Here is a 17,115-nt window from a genome sequence, read left to right on the forward strand (position 1 = left end):
ACTATTTTTGTTACTCCCTTCCACTCAAATTATCTGTAACTAGTAGTGAAAAATGAATTACAGTATATAAACAATTAAAACGAGTAAAGGTATTCGCCGCGGAGTAGAAAAAGCTCCACTTATTCAGAGAACTAGCTGTATACTTGTCAATAAAGCAAAGCAATAAAGGTTCATACCTGTGGTTTATACATTTTAGCCTATCATCTACAAATTGTGTATACATTATGTTATAGCTGAGTGTTATCTGAACCGTACCGAAAGTTTTTGGTTTAATTTCTGACCCTCCTCGCAGGTTTTTCCGAGGCTGGCAGCTTTCCTTTTAATAAACACGAGTAAGTCAATACTTTTTACCTGACTGTCTCTGGTGGCATTTCTCCCATGGTCTTGGCTACTCTTATATACTCTGCCTTTATGTGAAGGATATACTGTATAATAGGTTGTGTGCATTTGTATAGATCAGTGAGGAGGGCTTTTTGTATTCTCTGCACACCTCTCTTAACACAGATAACATGCTGTAGACATGGATCTATTCTTAATTTTAATTTGGCCATGTACTGTCCCAGATGAGCCAATGATTAGTTTATAATGAACTATGAAAAGGCCATAACACCAGCATCAGCAAATTGGAGCAGGACAGATTTCATTGTGGGCCTTCATGTTGGAATTTTAATTGCACCTTATCAACATTTGGGAAAACACAATTAAATGTGTTCCAGAGCATAAATAAAGTGAAAAGCTACGCCAGAACATAGTTTGTTTTTTCTCGATGGAATGCTTATTTGAGCTTTGACATGAAGTGATTTTTGTACAAGCTCCACATCAAATCTTTTCAGCCGCTGTGTTCGCAAAGTTGGTCTGTGAGTCAGTGTTAATGGAGCAATTTCAGGTTTTAGTCCCTTGGCTTACTTGAGTTTACCCTAAAGGTACTGTAAACATGTTTTTTTATTTATCAATCAGTGCTGAACTTACTGGATTGAAACCATGACATTAAATGTGATTTTGGATCAGATTTAATGGCTTTAACAGTAAGGTTATGATCTTAAATATTGTATAATTCTAAATACCTAGGGGCTTATAGGTGTGCAAAAAGACAATTTCACATTTCAAATAACTTGACTTTGACTTGATTTGAAGCTTAGATAAAAGTGAATGGTCTATGGACCTTCACATGTAATTTTCTTGCATGTCAAACAGGTCCTTTTGTAATTTGGAAAGTTGTTCACTGTTGTTCATATTTTAAATGTGACATCTGTGTATTGGTGTCAAAAATGTTGGCCTTCTTGTGTGCGAGTATACACTCTGTTTGTGTGTGAGCAGATGTGCATGTGTCTTGAGAGGGGTTCCCTATGGCTGTGAGGTTTGAATGAAAAACAGATGTCTCCAGTTGGAGAGAGAATGAGGAACGTACAGGCTGTCAAACACAATTAATAATAACAAGACAACACACACACACACACACACACACAATAGCAGTGAAAATGCACGGTCTCTCTCATTGTAAGTAAAGTGTGACCGAGTTCACTTTGTAACATTGCCATGCTGACTTGAATGAGTGTATGTGGTTAAGCTATACAAATTCCCCAGAATCACTCCATCATTACTCCGTATGTAAAAAGCCACTGGAGAAAGTAATTTGCAGAACACCGCAGGTAGAGGAAGTAGTTTCAAGGGTAAAGCAAGGAGAAAAGAGAGTCCCTCTCTGCGTCGCTCTCTCTCATGCTTTTCCTGTGTGACTTTTATGGCTGATGAGAATTTCACTGCCTCCATCTGCCCATCCATCCAATGTTTGTGGTGCTGCCTTGCTAACAGCTAATTGTTATTTGAATAAATAATTACATCTATCCATTCAACTCAAAAATAAACAACAAAAAAAAACAAACTAATACAATTAAAACAATGAGAGCAGTGTCTGCTTTCATGTTTACCAAATGAGCTTTTCATGGATTTGATGTAATTGACCCACTGTTTTGCTTTGGATGTGTGTTGCACAGTTGAACCTAGATCTGGCTAATCGGTCAGTTTACTTATACTAATGAGTCAAGTGTTTGTTTCTGTTGGCATTGGTTGTTCCTTTTAGTTTATCATTGAGCCATCAGCATTGAGTGGCAGCGCTGCTGGCTGCTATATCCGGGTCATTAGCTCATTAGATCATTGGACTTAGCCACTGGCATCCAGCATTGGTAACCCAACAAACTGAGTTACTATGCTGCAATGAGCTTCCCCATGGACTGTTAGTTTTTGTCAAATTTTGTTGACAATGCCAGCAGAGATAGTGTTATTGTGTGTAACGGAGGGACTTCATTCTCAAAGAAACAATCACTTTTGTTATAAACACATGAGCAGCTCTTTAAAAAGCCTATAATCAAAATGTTATTAACAATGGATACAATGGACATGACTACTTGTATATAAAACAGGGTTACTTGCAGTGACAAACTCAGATCAAATTCAGAGAATTATCACCTGACTCTGCAGCCCCCCATGTTTCAACAACCCTGTCAGCACGTACTTAACCTACGTCACATGCTTGACTTGATTTACACATATAACTTAACGTAACAAATGCAGGCCTACTTATTTTTGCTTTGAGTGAAAGGTGGACTACCATCACAGGAGGCGAGCATAAACTGTTAGCTTCATTCAGCCCGTCTCAGCTCAATCCACGCTCTATCTCTTTGCCCATATTTGGACTAGCCGATGTCAGTCACTGCCAAGATGGCGACGGCCAAAAATCTGCGCTAGGTCTATTTTTGACAGAAACGCGTGGCATTGCACAGGCCAGACGGTAAGTGGAACGACTAGAGGATCCAGTCACTTTTCAAAATAAGCAACCTTTGCAGTCTCCGAATCATACATAACATTGCTACACTATTTTAACAACCACAACACAGCAACAAATCTTTTTGATCCATGTCGTTCATAACTAGACTAAACGGAAGAAAAAAAAACATTTAACTATGTAGATTACTTAGTTTTATGGTAGAAGCATAAATATCCAGGAAAAATGACCATGTCAACTGAATCTGCAAACAAAATGCTCTGATTCTGAAACACTCCCAGGGGGTGTGAGGATGAAACAAAACCATGGCACAGCCAGAATGCAGTGCATCTGGTGGAATCCCCCGATAAAAACAGAGAGCGAGTGAATGTTGGAGTTACATATATCAGGTGGCCATAAACAGGACTCCAAATGAATGCTAATGTTGTCTCGCGTCTGCTGGATACGTAAATAGGCAAGTGTTTGCTAACAAGTTTGCATATCATTTTTATTATGCCAGTGTTGTGTATAAAGGTTGTATCTACTGCTGCCATGAGCAAACAATTCAATTAATGCAGGTTTAAGTGTTTCTGTACTTTAACACTGTGTTTGTGATTGATCCACTGTTTGCTGAAGGCGGCCTGTTTAACAAGCTAATATAGGCATGTTAGTTGGTTTTAACTGTCTTAACTACTGTTACGAATGAATGCTAAACTAACCTGCCTCGTTAATACCCTAAAGACCACCACCACTACTAAAGGTTAGCCTAGCCAGTAACAAAAAAATTCCTCTGCCTCCTTTTCCCTACGTGTTGCGTTCAATGTGAGTGTGAGACTTACCAGCCTGGGTGAGTGCAACACTTTTGCTACTTCTGGAGGGTTTGCGTTTTATCACTGATTCACCTCAGACTCTGCATAGTTTGTGTTCAGAAGACGATGGCTGCCCCGGGGACCACTCCGGTTGCTTAATTGGCTCCATTCCATCGCCGTCCTTGCCGGGCCGACCCCGCTCCTCCTTTATTGTAGCAGTTCAGATTTTAAAAGGTGTATATATATATATATATATATATATATATATATATATATATACAAACGTTTGTAGTGGGGGAAACAAGAAGTCTTTTGGTCCTTTGTCTTCTAGCGACCTCTGCTCTACAGCCGTTGACTTTAGGCCCAGTCTTTTCAACTCACCTCCAGTTGGAAGCAACCTTCTCCTCATGTCACGTCAGTCTGACCCTGCCCACTTCCTGAAGGACCCCGAGTAATTAAGTAAACACTACACAAAAAGTAGCCATTGTTTGGAGAATTTTTATTATTTAACTTTTCTGACTGAAATCAATAGTATGTTCAGCTGACATTTAAGATTAAAATAACACACAATAATGATGGTACAGTAAATGTTTCTCTGTGTCTCTTTAAGCCTCTGCTACACAGTGCCCCAAATCCTCTGCCAGCAACTGAGGCAAATACTTTTCTGCTTAGCCAGGGCTGGTTTTATTTATTTTTTTAGCTAACACAACACATTTCACCCCGACACACTGTTGAGAAACAAGATCCGCCAGCAGAACATAATCTCTCCCTCTTGATCTGTCTTTCTTTCTAGCCCTTCCTATTTTCTCTCACGTATTTCTACCCTTTCATTTTCCCATTTCTTTTGCTCTCTCCCTTTCCTTATTTAAATTTTCATCCTTAGCCTTTTTCTCTAATGCTCAAAAGGCTGCTTTTAAGGTGTGTGTGTGTGTGTGTGTGTGTGTGTGTGTGTGTGTGTGTGTGTGTGTGTGTGTGTGTGTGTGTGTGTCTCTGATAGGGGTTTCAGTCGTCTGTAACGGCTGAAATTGTATTTGCTAATGGAGCCATTTTGGGACAAGCAGGCTCAGACAAAAACAGAGCTATCTGACCCAAGATAATACCTTTTGTTTGTCGCCATTTCTTCCCATTGCTGCACCTCATTCATCAGGCATTTGGACTGTGCTATTTATTCTCTATAAAACTCACATAGCATAGGAATACAGTTCAGTTACACTACATCTTGGTGTGTTTCTAAGATCAATTTTATCGGTCATAACCTGAGATCCCTTGAGCAAGGCACTTAATGCTCCCATTCCTCCAGCAGTGCTGTTCACTCACTGACAATCCAAAACAGATTTTCCCTGTTGCAACAGCATAAATACAGGTTCAAAAAAGCAAATTGCTATATTTTGGGTGAGTTCATCTTATAATTGCAAATTACTAATGTCAATCTCACACACAGATAATGATATTTATTCTCATGGGGGATAATGATGGATCATCGTTTCATCAGTTCAGTGCATTTGCCATAGAAAAACATTACCACCTGCCATTAAATTACTTGCATGTGACATCTGCAGGCACATCTGGAATTGAAAAGCAGTTTGGTATCAGCACAGCATTGTGTAGCATTATGCAACATTGAGTCACCACCCACACTACTTCCAATTGGATAAATAAGAAAATCTGTTCTAAAATGAGAAGACAATGCCTTGCACATAAATTGCTGATATGAAATTAAAACAAAATTGTGTTTTATTGATGAATACACTGCTAGACCCTAAAGTCCTTTTTTAGACAGACAGATGTTAGAAATGTATGTGAAAGATACTGAATGATAATCTTTGGGTATTGACTTCTTTAATGTCTTTACAAATGAAGTTGTCAAATAAACTTACAGATAAATAATTTTGGATGGAAAAGATATGTTTATTTATACTGAAAGCTTAGCAAAATATTGCAAATATAACATTACATTTCCCAATCATACAGGCCTAATATCGTATAGTGTTGAGAATTCTGCAGTAGTTGATCCAATCCCTCTAGTTTTACCCCTTAGTGGCAAAATGCCTGTGGCATTAATAAAAATAATAGAACATGACTATGGAATTATCTTGGTCTCCCAGCATCCTGATTATTATGGTGTTATTGCCAATCATATATATATATATATATATATATATATATATAGTGAAATGGGCCGTCCTCTCACCTCAAAAGTAATTGAAAAGGTCTCTATCTTTCTTCAGCCCTGGTCACTTTTCCATTAGCCCCACACTCTGCACTGAAATGAGTCGTCAGGCTTCCCAATTGGAATTACCTGGGACAAGACATTACCATCATTGGTGGAAATATTACATCGTCATACTTTTAATAATAAAATGGTGTGTGGGTAAGCTGCTGGTGATGAGAGGTGGTGATAATGATATTGGAAGGTATATTGAGGTGAGTTTGAGTTCATGGATGAAATAATGAGGGTGTTAGGTGAATTCATATTTTTGGGTCGGGGGTGTGAATACATGAATGTAAAAGGTAGCTCTTATAAAGTCCTATCTACCATATTTATGCATATTTTAAAACGTGAGATGGCTTGGTTAAATCTCAGAGGAAAATATTGCTGTAATATTGAGAAGACATGGGCGCCCATTACCTTTTTTATGCCATTGAGTAATGTACCCATTATTAAATGTAATTGTGAAAGTTACACTCTCTCAAAGGGTTCAAGTTTAAGTTCAAGGGACTGAGTGTTATAATATTTTTGAAAAAGGACGATTATTATACTGCAACAATACACAGGCAGAATCAGATCATTTTGCTGTTTTGATTCAGGATCCTTAAAATGCAGTATTTTCCCATGAAAAAGAGCAGCCAGAAGCAGTATTGACTTTTTTCTTATGAGCATATTTTCTTTGTTTTACGATCATTCTCAGTCAAGCAAGACACATCAATGAATAACATAACTCTTTTGTGTTCAAACCTGTATTTGTTGACCTCAAAACGTCAGTTAGAACAAAAAGATTATAAATTATTCAATTATTCATCCATGTTGTTGTAATTGTCGAGGAGGGTCAATGCAATGTGAAAAATCGGAACAATACTGTAAGGAGTGCATGCATAATGTATTCAGTAGAACGTTGTATTGGCTACACTGGAGAGATTTGGCAGAAGGATGCAAGAGGAGAGAAGAGGTGTGTGTGTATGCATGTGTGTGCTTGGAGGTGGGGGTTGTGGGATCCAGGAAGACCTGGGAGCAGGGCATGCGATTCTTGAATTGAAGACTGGGGAACACAAGGGCAAAAGGGCAGCTGTCCATATTTGGAGGTAGCCTGCAGCCAGCCAATCATCATGGATTAGGAGGCATTACGACCTTATAGTCTCCGAGAATTACACACACACACACACACACACACACACACAGACAGACTTCCTCGCTCAGAAACACATTAGTTGAGAGTAAGGACAAGCTGGTAAAGAAAGCCTTGGATTTGCTACTATAAATCCATTTTATGGACGAATAGCCACCACAAACTGAGAAAATGCCTTCACAGCAAAATCACAAACGCTGAGGGATAGAAAGAGCAGGAGAGTCTGTTTTGGACTGTGGGTGAGAGTGATTAACATTGGAGCTGTGACAAAAGAGGGGAGGCATTTCAAGGAAGAAAATAAATAAAGCATGTGGCACATGAGAGAGATCGGGATTTTCCCTACCTTATTTTGGGTAGCCTAGTTTGGAATCATGCTATGGCCTCTCCACCTTTTCCTCAAGTTGAGGGAAAACCATCCAGATATTTAAACAAGACTCTCTAGCCATACTAGTTTTGTAAAGCTATACTTTAGGTACAACAGTGCTTTGAGCTAAATGCTAATGTTGGCATGCTAACATACTGACAATAACAATGTTAACATATGTTTAGCAGGTAAAATGTTTACCATGTTCACCATTGTAGTTAGTTCAGCATGCTTACATTTGCTAGTTAGCACAACACACAAAGTACAACTGAGGCTGATTGGATTTGCATGTATTTGGTTATATACATTTTTAATTCTGACCTGATAAAGCCACTACCTGGAAAGCTAAGGGATCACCAAAGTTATTACAATTCATCCTGATGGGGACATGAATGTATATACCAGATTTTATTGTATTCCACCCAATAGTTTCAAGACATTTTTCTCAAAACCACAGATGTCAAACTCATGGTTGTTCTAGAGGAAAGGTAAGGGATCACCTAAGTCATTAGGAAACATCGTCTGGGAACCATGGATGTCTGTACAAAGTTTTACACCAACCCACGAAGAAGGTGTTGAGATAATTCTCAGTATAAGTGAAAACCTTGACCTGCGGTTATCCTATAGTTGACGTAATGCCATGAATTTCCTTTCTCTTCATTTGAATGAGGGACATCCTCATTCAGATCTGATGGTGATCAGCCCGCTAATTCCATTTTAAATAGCCATCTATTAGTGCCTCTGCCACACCTGCTCGGACATGCGCCACCGCTCCGCCCCCTCGTTAGGGGGAGAACGTTCCATCATTAACGAGACGCCCAATAACCACAGTGACCTGGCAACACATTCCCAAAACATTCCATCAGTCAGTAGAGCATGTGCATAAGATCGTTAACAGAACACTCATTAATTACAAGGCGATGGGATTGGCTGGGTTTGGGGTCGCTGTGGCACTTGAGATGATAAAGGATATGGCTAATGTGATCAGTCATTAGCATTTAACAGTAGGCAACTGAGATGAAACGTGTTTTATAATCATCTCATCGCAAGAGAGGGTGAAGTGAGTAGAACAAGGTAATGCAAATATGCAAACTTCTGTTGGTGGAAAGTATTTAAATGAGAAGGATGGGAGGTAGAAAGCAGGGAAGGAATGGAGGAAGGAGAGAAGGAAGGAGGGAAAGTTAATGAGCTCAACAGCTTTTTATTATTCAAGCTCCTTTGCAGACATTAATGTTCTTTACAGGTCTCTGGCTCAAGCAGTTGTCCTTCTTTTTATGACACACTGAAAATGCAATTAGTGTTTTCAATTTTCCAGGCCCTTCTTCTCCACTCAGTCATAAAACGAGACCAGGTAATGTCCAAAAATGTTGCTTTATAAACATAATTTGATCCCTGCTTTCACATTTAAAAAACATACTAATGTGTTTCACCTTAATTTAACTGTAAGAAAAAAAAATCTATTACTCTGAGCTGAGTTGAACTGACAAAATATCACAGCATGCTGGATGGACATAAGAGTGAGAACTTTGCACACACCACCAGACCAGATCAACGTAAGCATTTAAGGAAGATTTAGTCACCAATACGCAACCTACAGTTCAATCAGTGACTCCCTTCTGCAATCTGCCTGTTTTAGGAACACCCTCCTAAGTAGACGTCTAATTTTCCAAACACAACTATAGCGTTCTCCTGTTGTTGGTTGCTGGTCTAGCAGTGGGACAACTTTTAGGCCATGACCTTATCTGATGCTATTTCTGTCTTCCCCAAGGGTCTGTGGTTGGTCTCCTTGTAGTCTTCAGTGCTGACTGCACCTGTAAAGGAGAATATCAAGCTCACTTACTAGCTGACTCTCACTCTTCCAGCGTACCCATCTCATGGCCTTGTTCCTTCCTAAAAGATTGAGCATCTAGGCCGTTTTTGGCTTTGTTTTGTGCTTTTGCTTGCTGGATACACTCCCCATTGTGCACATGCCTGTCCAACCATGCAACTAACACCTACCAAATGGAAAGTTAAAAACAGCTGCTGTGGTTAAAGAAAAGTCTGGCTCCTCAGTACATCACCCTGCAACTAGTGGGTAAAGACTGGCAGTGTCTTGCACATCCCCCATCACCCATGTTCTTCATGACAGTACCTGTGAGATTTTTATTGGTGCAAACTCAGTTCACTGCCGACCAGAAAATGACTGCGAGCACACCACTGACCTGAGGCTATCATCTTGAAATCACAGCATATCTGTTTCTTTGTAGGTCTTAAAGGAACAGTGTTCCCCTTGCCTGCAAATTGCATCAGAAAACCCCACGCTGGTTTGGACAATCAATCTTATCGGGAGTAAAAATCTGAGTCTTTGTATAGTTTTCTTTACTTCCGATGTCCTAATTCCCAGATGAGGGACCAATGCGATCAGAGGTGTGACTCTTGGTGCTATTGGGGGAATAGTTGGGTTTCTGTAAATTATAGAGTGTGGTCTAGACCTACTCTATCTGTAAAGTGTCCTAAGATAATGTCTGTTATGATTTGACACTATAAATAAAATTGAATTGAATTGACTCCATCCAAAATATGTCTTTAGACTTGGCCCAAATGCTTGAGTTCAGTTCGGTGTTATGTGACAACCGAGCCACGAGTACAAAAAACTGTTGAAACCGGAGTGTTCAGAACAGTTCTAAATCCAAATCTAAATGTTTTAGCTCACTGGGATTTCTCTGAAATACATTTACCTCATTATTTGAAGTTTTGGCCACGTTTAACATGACAATCTGAAATTAGAACATTATAGATATGACAAAAAAAACACCTTAAACAAAAACCCATTATAGGCATCAGCACTATTCTATAAATGTATAACAGCATCAACTAAAAAACATTTTCATTATCTGTGCTAGAGTACAATCATGTGAAAGGATGCAGCCCACATGGCAACATAATCATTCCTGTAATGAGATAAAACATCAACTTGACTAGACCAAAATGCCATTTATTCTGCCAGCTCAGAGCCCACTTTAATCCTGTTTTTCTTCTTTTCTTTAATGTATTTGCCTTGCAAACATAATGTAGAAATACACATATATCCAGTACTAGTACCACCACATCCCACAAAAGGAGAATCAGTCAGTCAGTGAATTAGAAGCTTAAAAAAAAAAAAATCTTCCTTGCAACATTAAAACAGCCAAATCTCCTAGAACTTCCATTCATGTGCAACTGTTTTACAATGGTAATTATTTTCTCCGGGAAAGCCCCGAAATGTTCTCAGCAATCATTTTTGACTTGGTTACTCCTAAAAAATTTGTGCACAGGAATTAAAGTATGGTTTAAGTAACTATGTGTTTATAATTCTTTGGTGATTATACTTTCTTTAATATTTTTCCAATGTACCGAAGATGATTAGGGCCAATGTGAAAAATGTATTTCAGTTCTGAGTTTAAAGTCAGAATTCTGACTTTATTTTCTCAGAAATCAAATACATTTTTCACAAGTGGCCCTATTGTTGTTCGTGAAAAGAAAAAAGAAAGAGACCATCCCTGTGAAAAATGGGTGCAGTTTAAGTGTTCCTTTCTATTATGCCTAAAATGTAATTACTAATGCAGAATAGTTTCACATAAACGTAGTTTTTATGAGACCAGGTTGAATCGAAACTAAGGCAAATCAGCCATTGGGGTAGAAACTCTGGCCATCCATTTGAGATATGAAAAATGCCATAATCTCCACTTGTTACATTTTAGCACTGAGCATTTACAATGTTCAGTGCTACCACAAAAATCAGCCCATAGTCGGGTGCTAATTTTTACCCGGCGTGTGCTGGAGAAAGCCTGTGAATGTAAAGTAGATTAATTTGAGTTGAGAGAACGAAACCTTTTGTGTGGGTAAGAGGAGGACCAGGAATGAACAGCAGACTTAACTGAAGAGATAAGCTATCTGATCTCAATTGGTTGTTTTACTCCCTGCTCTGCCTCTCTCTTTTCCCTTCTTCCTCTCTTCCCCTGCCTCTCACTGATTCCTTTAGGCCCATTTAGTTAATTAAGGCCATGGAATGTTTCAGAAACCAATTATGCTGTGACATTATTAAAAGACCACCCTTCCTTGTAAGTGCAGATTGTGTCTGTCTCTTGTCTTCCAACAGAAAGGAAACTTGGCTGACCTAAGCGGCCATTGAAACAGGGTTTGGATTTATACAGTGAAATGCAACATCAGCAACTTTCTGTTTCCTTTGTGTAGTTTCTGTTTCACCTCACTTGTGGATCCACATTTTCTTTTATTACTATATTATTCGAGAAACTCTTACGTGGCAGTAACAGACCTCGACATTTTTTGCAGCTGGATTTTCTATTAGGGATAAGAAGGGCCTGACATCAGATTACAGTGCTTGGGCACTGATAGGATCTCTTGTTAACTTTGCGGGATATGGCAGGTTGTAACCAGTAGCTGGAGATTTTTAATAAATCCTCTTAAGCACTGCAGAGACTGAAAGGGGAATCCATCTGACTCAAACCATTAAAACTGAGTATACTGTATGGTTTTTACACACAACCTTTTGTTATCTCATGTAAATGTTGCCTTTTGAGGGTGGTAATGCTGCCCTTTAACTACAACAGTGGTCAGTGCATCTATTATGGCTGAAGTCCATCTATGCAAGGCACTAAAATACTGTTTTATTTAAGAGAATGACATCTTACCTTATCCTACTGATAAAAGTGAACATGTACTGTGCTGTATGTGGGAAATGTTTATGAAAAGACATAACCCATTGTTGACTAGGAGCTCCAAATCCCTCGAACACAGAAAGACAACAAATGTACATAGACAGGGATGACTAAGGGAATTTTATCATGCTAATCAACATACTGCATACGCTACAGTGATTTGTACAACATGCTTAGTGATTTGTATGATTTGTATTGCAGTGATATGATGCGTTTGAAGAGGGACAAGCAAGGAGAGTTTTACATGAGTGCAGATGTTGATTTTCCTACTTCTAGTGCTATTTTGAGACTATGCAAATAATCCCTGGAATGACTGACACCAAAGGTCGTTAATTAACATAAGTCAATTTCACTGTGCTTCTTTTGGGAGCGAAATGTAGCGGCATTCTACCGCTCTCCCAGTACACGTACAATGCAAATGAAAGGCAGACACATGCATTATACAGCAAGCAGCAAGTTCAATAAGTTGTTACCCAGTTGTTTTAAGTTTATTTTCTAATTTTAGATCCCAAATGCTACTTAGTTGTAAGGTTGATTAGTCCATCCACCCATTCATTTTCTCAACTGTTCATTTTGTTTAGGGTCAAGGGGGGCTGGAAACTTTCCCAGTGGTGTGAGAGGCGGAATAACTCTTGGACAGTTCACCTGTCTACCACAAATGTAAGTATAAGTGTATAGAGACTTTTATGTTTTCTTTCTACAGTGGGTTCATACTTAAGTGTGATAAATTCAAGCTTTGAGGCAATTGGTCTAAATGTCACATGTATTACAGGGCTTGTGACAATGATACAGAATGATGCAGAATTGAATTTTGCTGATATCATGTCTGGTTCTTTAATTTATTTTTATTTTATTTTATTTTCACGCTTCATCGTTTTAGAATATTAAACACTTATAAAATGCTGTTGAAATTATGTATTTAAGTATTAGTTATCTAATAATATTAATAATAATAATAATAAATGTGAGCATTGGGCAAAGCAGCTAGTTTACTGTATGTATTAGACTATATTATATTTTGGGGAAAGGTGTGCGCTGGACCAGTCATTTTGCAATGCAGGAACTAATTGCACTGATTCATTACTGTCCAGGCTGTCAGGTGTGCAAGGGTGAACACAAAGAAGAACTGGAAAATAAAGAACAATACGCAGGTACTGTCATAAGTCGACTCTGTTGTTTTTAAGTTAAACAGAAAGTAATGCCAACATTACCTTATCTACCACATCTGCTAAAAGCTTTTATTAACTAGAGCCTAGCTGGAGTGCTAACAGCCTCTTCTAAGTCTAACATTAGTGCTAAAACATTTTTTTCAGGCTTCAGTAATAGCTTTGAACTCTCTGATAAGAAAGAGATTTCAGGTAATTTGGGGTTTACCGAGGAGTAGCCTATTTAGGCTATGCTTTTACATTTACATTTAGCTTAACATTTTATCAGGGAGTTGTATAGCCCAAGAGCTAGCTAACGTAACACAACATTTTAATTAGTTAGCTAACACATGGCATTGGTAATTTTAGCAGGTTTAATATTACCGTTATTATTTCTCACTGCGGACACCTAAAGTTGTCAAACACAGGTGTAACAAATCACATTAATTATAGCCGCATTCAGGTGTGCCAGCTAGGGCTCTAGTAACGTTAGTGAGAATAGTGGCTAACTGGCATGGCTTATTAGCTTATGTAAATGGAAACAAGCCAGCATTTATGGTTTTAGTTACACATGTGCTTTTGCTGATATAGTGAGTCAAAACGTTTTCTTAGAGTTCAGCCAGATGTTACAGCTGAAAGACGAAAAGTGACAGGGAAAATCTTGCGTTGGTCGTAATATTATGATCTAGGCCTAACGTCACGTAAACTGACGTTAGCTAGACTTGGCCTATATTTTCTGTCAATCCCGTCTGATAAAAAGCTTTTAGTGCTGCAGGCCTATTGGTAACAGTGAGATATGTCTGGTGCTGAATTTAATAAAGAGCTTATAGCCTCTACCTTGCTCTGCCGAATTTCCGAATAGCAAATGTTCTTGACAGTCAAAACGTTTAATAAAGTTGAATAGACATGTGAGGGGCAAACTGACGAGGCTATGCAGTTTTATGGCAAGATGGAGCTAGCTCTCATATTACTGTATAGTGTCAGGACTCAGGAGGTATCACTTTATACATACAGTTAGCAGTTATGTTATGTATAAAGTACATGTACATGTACAGTCGGTACATATGGACATAATTACATTATGTTTATGATTACTGGAGGTTATATTTGCACTTCTATAATTTAGTAGTTGGTAATGTATCTCACAGTGAAACTATAATTATTCATCAGACACTATGGCTTCTAATTGCTTTTACTTTGATATTTTGATCAGAGTGCAGGATGTGAAGTTTATTGAGACGCTTTAATGATCCAGAAATGCAGTGCCTACATTCCAGGGGAACTCCAGAGGATCTTTGTCCAGCCCATCTCAGGGTGGTTGACATGATGAATTGTTTTTGCTTTCCACTAATTTGAGCCTTCTCCCTCTCCTGTCTCTATCACCATCATTTAGCCCCCTCTATCCTCTTCCGTTCTCCAGTCTATCTTCTTCCTCACCTTTCTTCTCCACCTCCCCTCTTTTCTCTTTAATCTTCTTTTCTTTCTCCACCTACACTGTCCTCTCTCATTCCTATAGGCTACTTATTTTTCAATCTCTGTCTTCTTTCCAATGTTTGTTCATGCTCAGCAATTTCACAGGCAACCGTTGTGAGGTGTTGATACTGTAACTGCATGACTGTTTAGCCAGTTGCATTTACATGTATGTGTGATATTTTAACACAGATACCTGTTTAACTGCAAATAAACTGACATCTGTTAAACTGCAAATGACATGACTCAAAATTAACATGAATGCAAGTTGTGTTTTATATAGAGATTTCTTTGACGTGTTTGAAAAAAATGGCATGTTAATTATGTAAAAAAAAAAAGTATTACTTGCTTTATGAGTTACTGCTTTTACTTTATCGAATGACTATGTGGCTATGTTGACTGTTTTCAAAGTATGGACCTTGATTTGAGGACTTTTTGTGTAGTGTTAGGGGGAAGTGGACAGTAGTTTATAATTTGAATGAACTCAATAACAATAAATGTCCAATCATTTTATAACATTATAGTGTTGTTTTTAAGTATCTGTGTGGTGCCTCAGAACTTCTAAGCTCACCCAGAAAAGTGACAGTTTAACTGGGATATACCTGTGAAAATAAAAACTACTAACTATGTTTATATGTGCAGGTCAAGGAACAAGCTGGCATCTCCACACACTACTACTGCTCTAAAGTATGCAGACGTCCAATCAACAGCAACATTGTCTACATGTGAGTACAACAAGACATCAACTCTACATTCTGCTGTCTGGCTGAGCTCGTCTAATAAGGTAAGGACATGGATAGCTAACAAAAAAGTGAATAACATCTTTTGTTATTGTTAATGCAGACAGTTATTAATTGTGCATTTAAGATATCCCCATGTCTGATATAACATACAGTATGAAAACTGGCAGTTGTAATACCATCCAACAAATTCATAGTATGGTGCAGGGGTATTGTTTGTGAGATATTGCAAGCAAAATCTGTTAAAACCCTGAACCACGATTTTAAAAATAACACATCTGCTTGCTATGGAGGCTTTGAGAGATTGCTTGACCTATTTAATCTTTTATGTGTCAGCTTTCTCTGACCTAAAGAAGGGCTTTTTTTTCTAGGAGTGCTATGTTTGAATCATTTGACTTCCCTATGGGCCATTCCCTGTGGTTTAAACCTGGTGTACAGTTTATTGTTCGTGTCTGCCACCAAATGAACTAGAGATGGTCACTTAGACAACATATTTGCTTATCGCACTTCGGAAAAGTAGAACCTCATATCATACATAAAGGAACGTCCCTTTTATTGTCAGTAAGATGGGTTCTATCTTTACATCTAAAACGAATGAAGCTCGTACACCATGTTAAACTGGAAGTGTTATCCTACCCTGTGACTGTGTTTGCCACAATAACTCAATAATAGGAGTTCCTGATGAAATTGTGGAGGATGGATGCTTGCGTTCCTTTTATTTTACTTTCCCCCACAGCAGTGAATCACTCTATAGACCACTCCTGAGTTCCTCCCTGGGGTAGCAATTTGGTCACATCATTCTCCAACCTCCAATTGTATTGGGTATTTCAACAATTTGGATTAATTTCCTCTCCAGTGTATATTGAATACAGTACAGTGTTTTACCTTCATTGAGATTCTACTTTATTGTGCTGAGTCAGGATCTGTAATAATTCACGTTATCACCACAGTAATTTCCACTCATAAAACAGACCACAGACTCTTATCTAAGTCTTGTTCAGGTCTCTCTAGAGAAACTCTACTTGGTGAACTGTTTAGCGCAACAGACATTTCCTCATATTGTTTGTAAGCGATAAAGGCGGCACCTATTCTAATGATCCCTTAGCTGATGTCACATTATGTGACATCAGCTCAGAGCCTTATTTTCTCTATCCTACGGTGGGTAGATAGAAGCAGCGAGTCAGCCAGGATAGCCGCCTTCTGTGAAAATCGCTCCTTTCCCACAAGCATTTTACTTAACAAAACAGCCTTCCTTGTGAGATTCATCACTGCTGTCATCAACTGTTTTGTTCAAAATCTATGGGCCATCAGTCATCACTGTTTTTTATGAGATGAATGATGGCTGTAAATTACCATGCATGACATATTGACAAACCCATTTGCAGTCCTTGTGGAGAAAGAGCAGTGTCATACAGCAAAATGCATCTTGGGGGGGTGGATGGAGTAACCAACGAGCAGAGGAGGGAGACTCGGGGAAACTGACAAAAACAGACAACAAGAAAAAGAAGAAACGGGAGAAAAATATGTAAAGAAGCATACTTGATGTTGATGACTCCGCTGCGTCGAGGAGTAAACCTCTATATATGGGCGCCTGTTCTACCAGGTGAGTTACCCAGGCGCCCACTGTGATCAAGTTTGTCGTGGTAAGCAAAAGGTTTGCTTTGCTAGATGTCAGTTACTGAAAAAGAGAAGATAATGGCTGATTTTTTTTTCACTTGTAGGAGAAAACACGAGCTGCCAATCAAAGTTCTTGCAGTCCCATGTTGTATCTTCATAGACGCCTTAGCC

The sequence above is a fragment of the Sander lucioperca genome, chromosome 1, assembly GCF_008315115.2.
Source record: "Sander lucioperca isolate FBNREF2018 chromosome 1, SLUC_FBN_1.2, whole genome shotgun sequence".
Lineage (NCBI taxonomy): Eukaryota > Metazoa > Chordata > Actinopteri > Perciformes > Percidae > Sander > Sander lucioperca.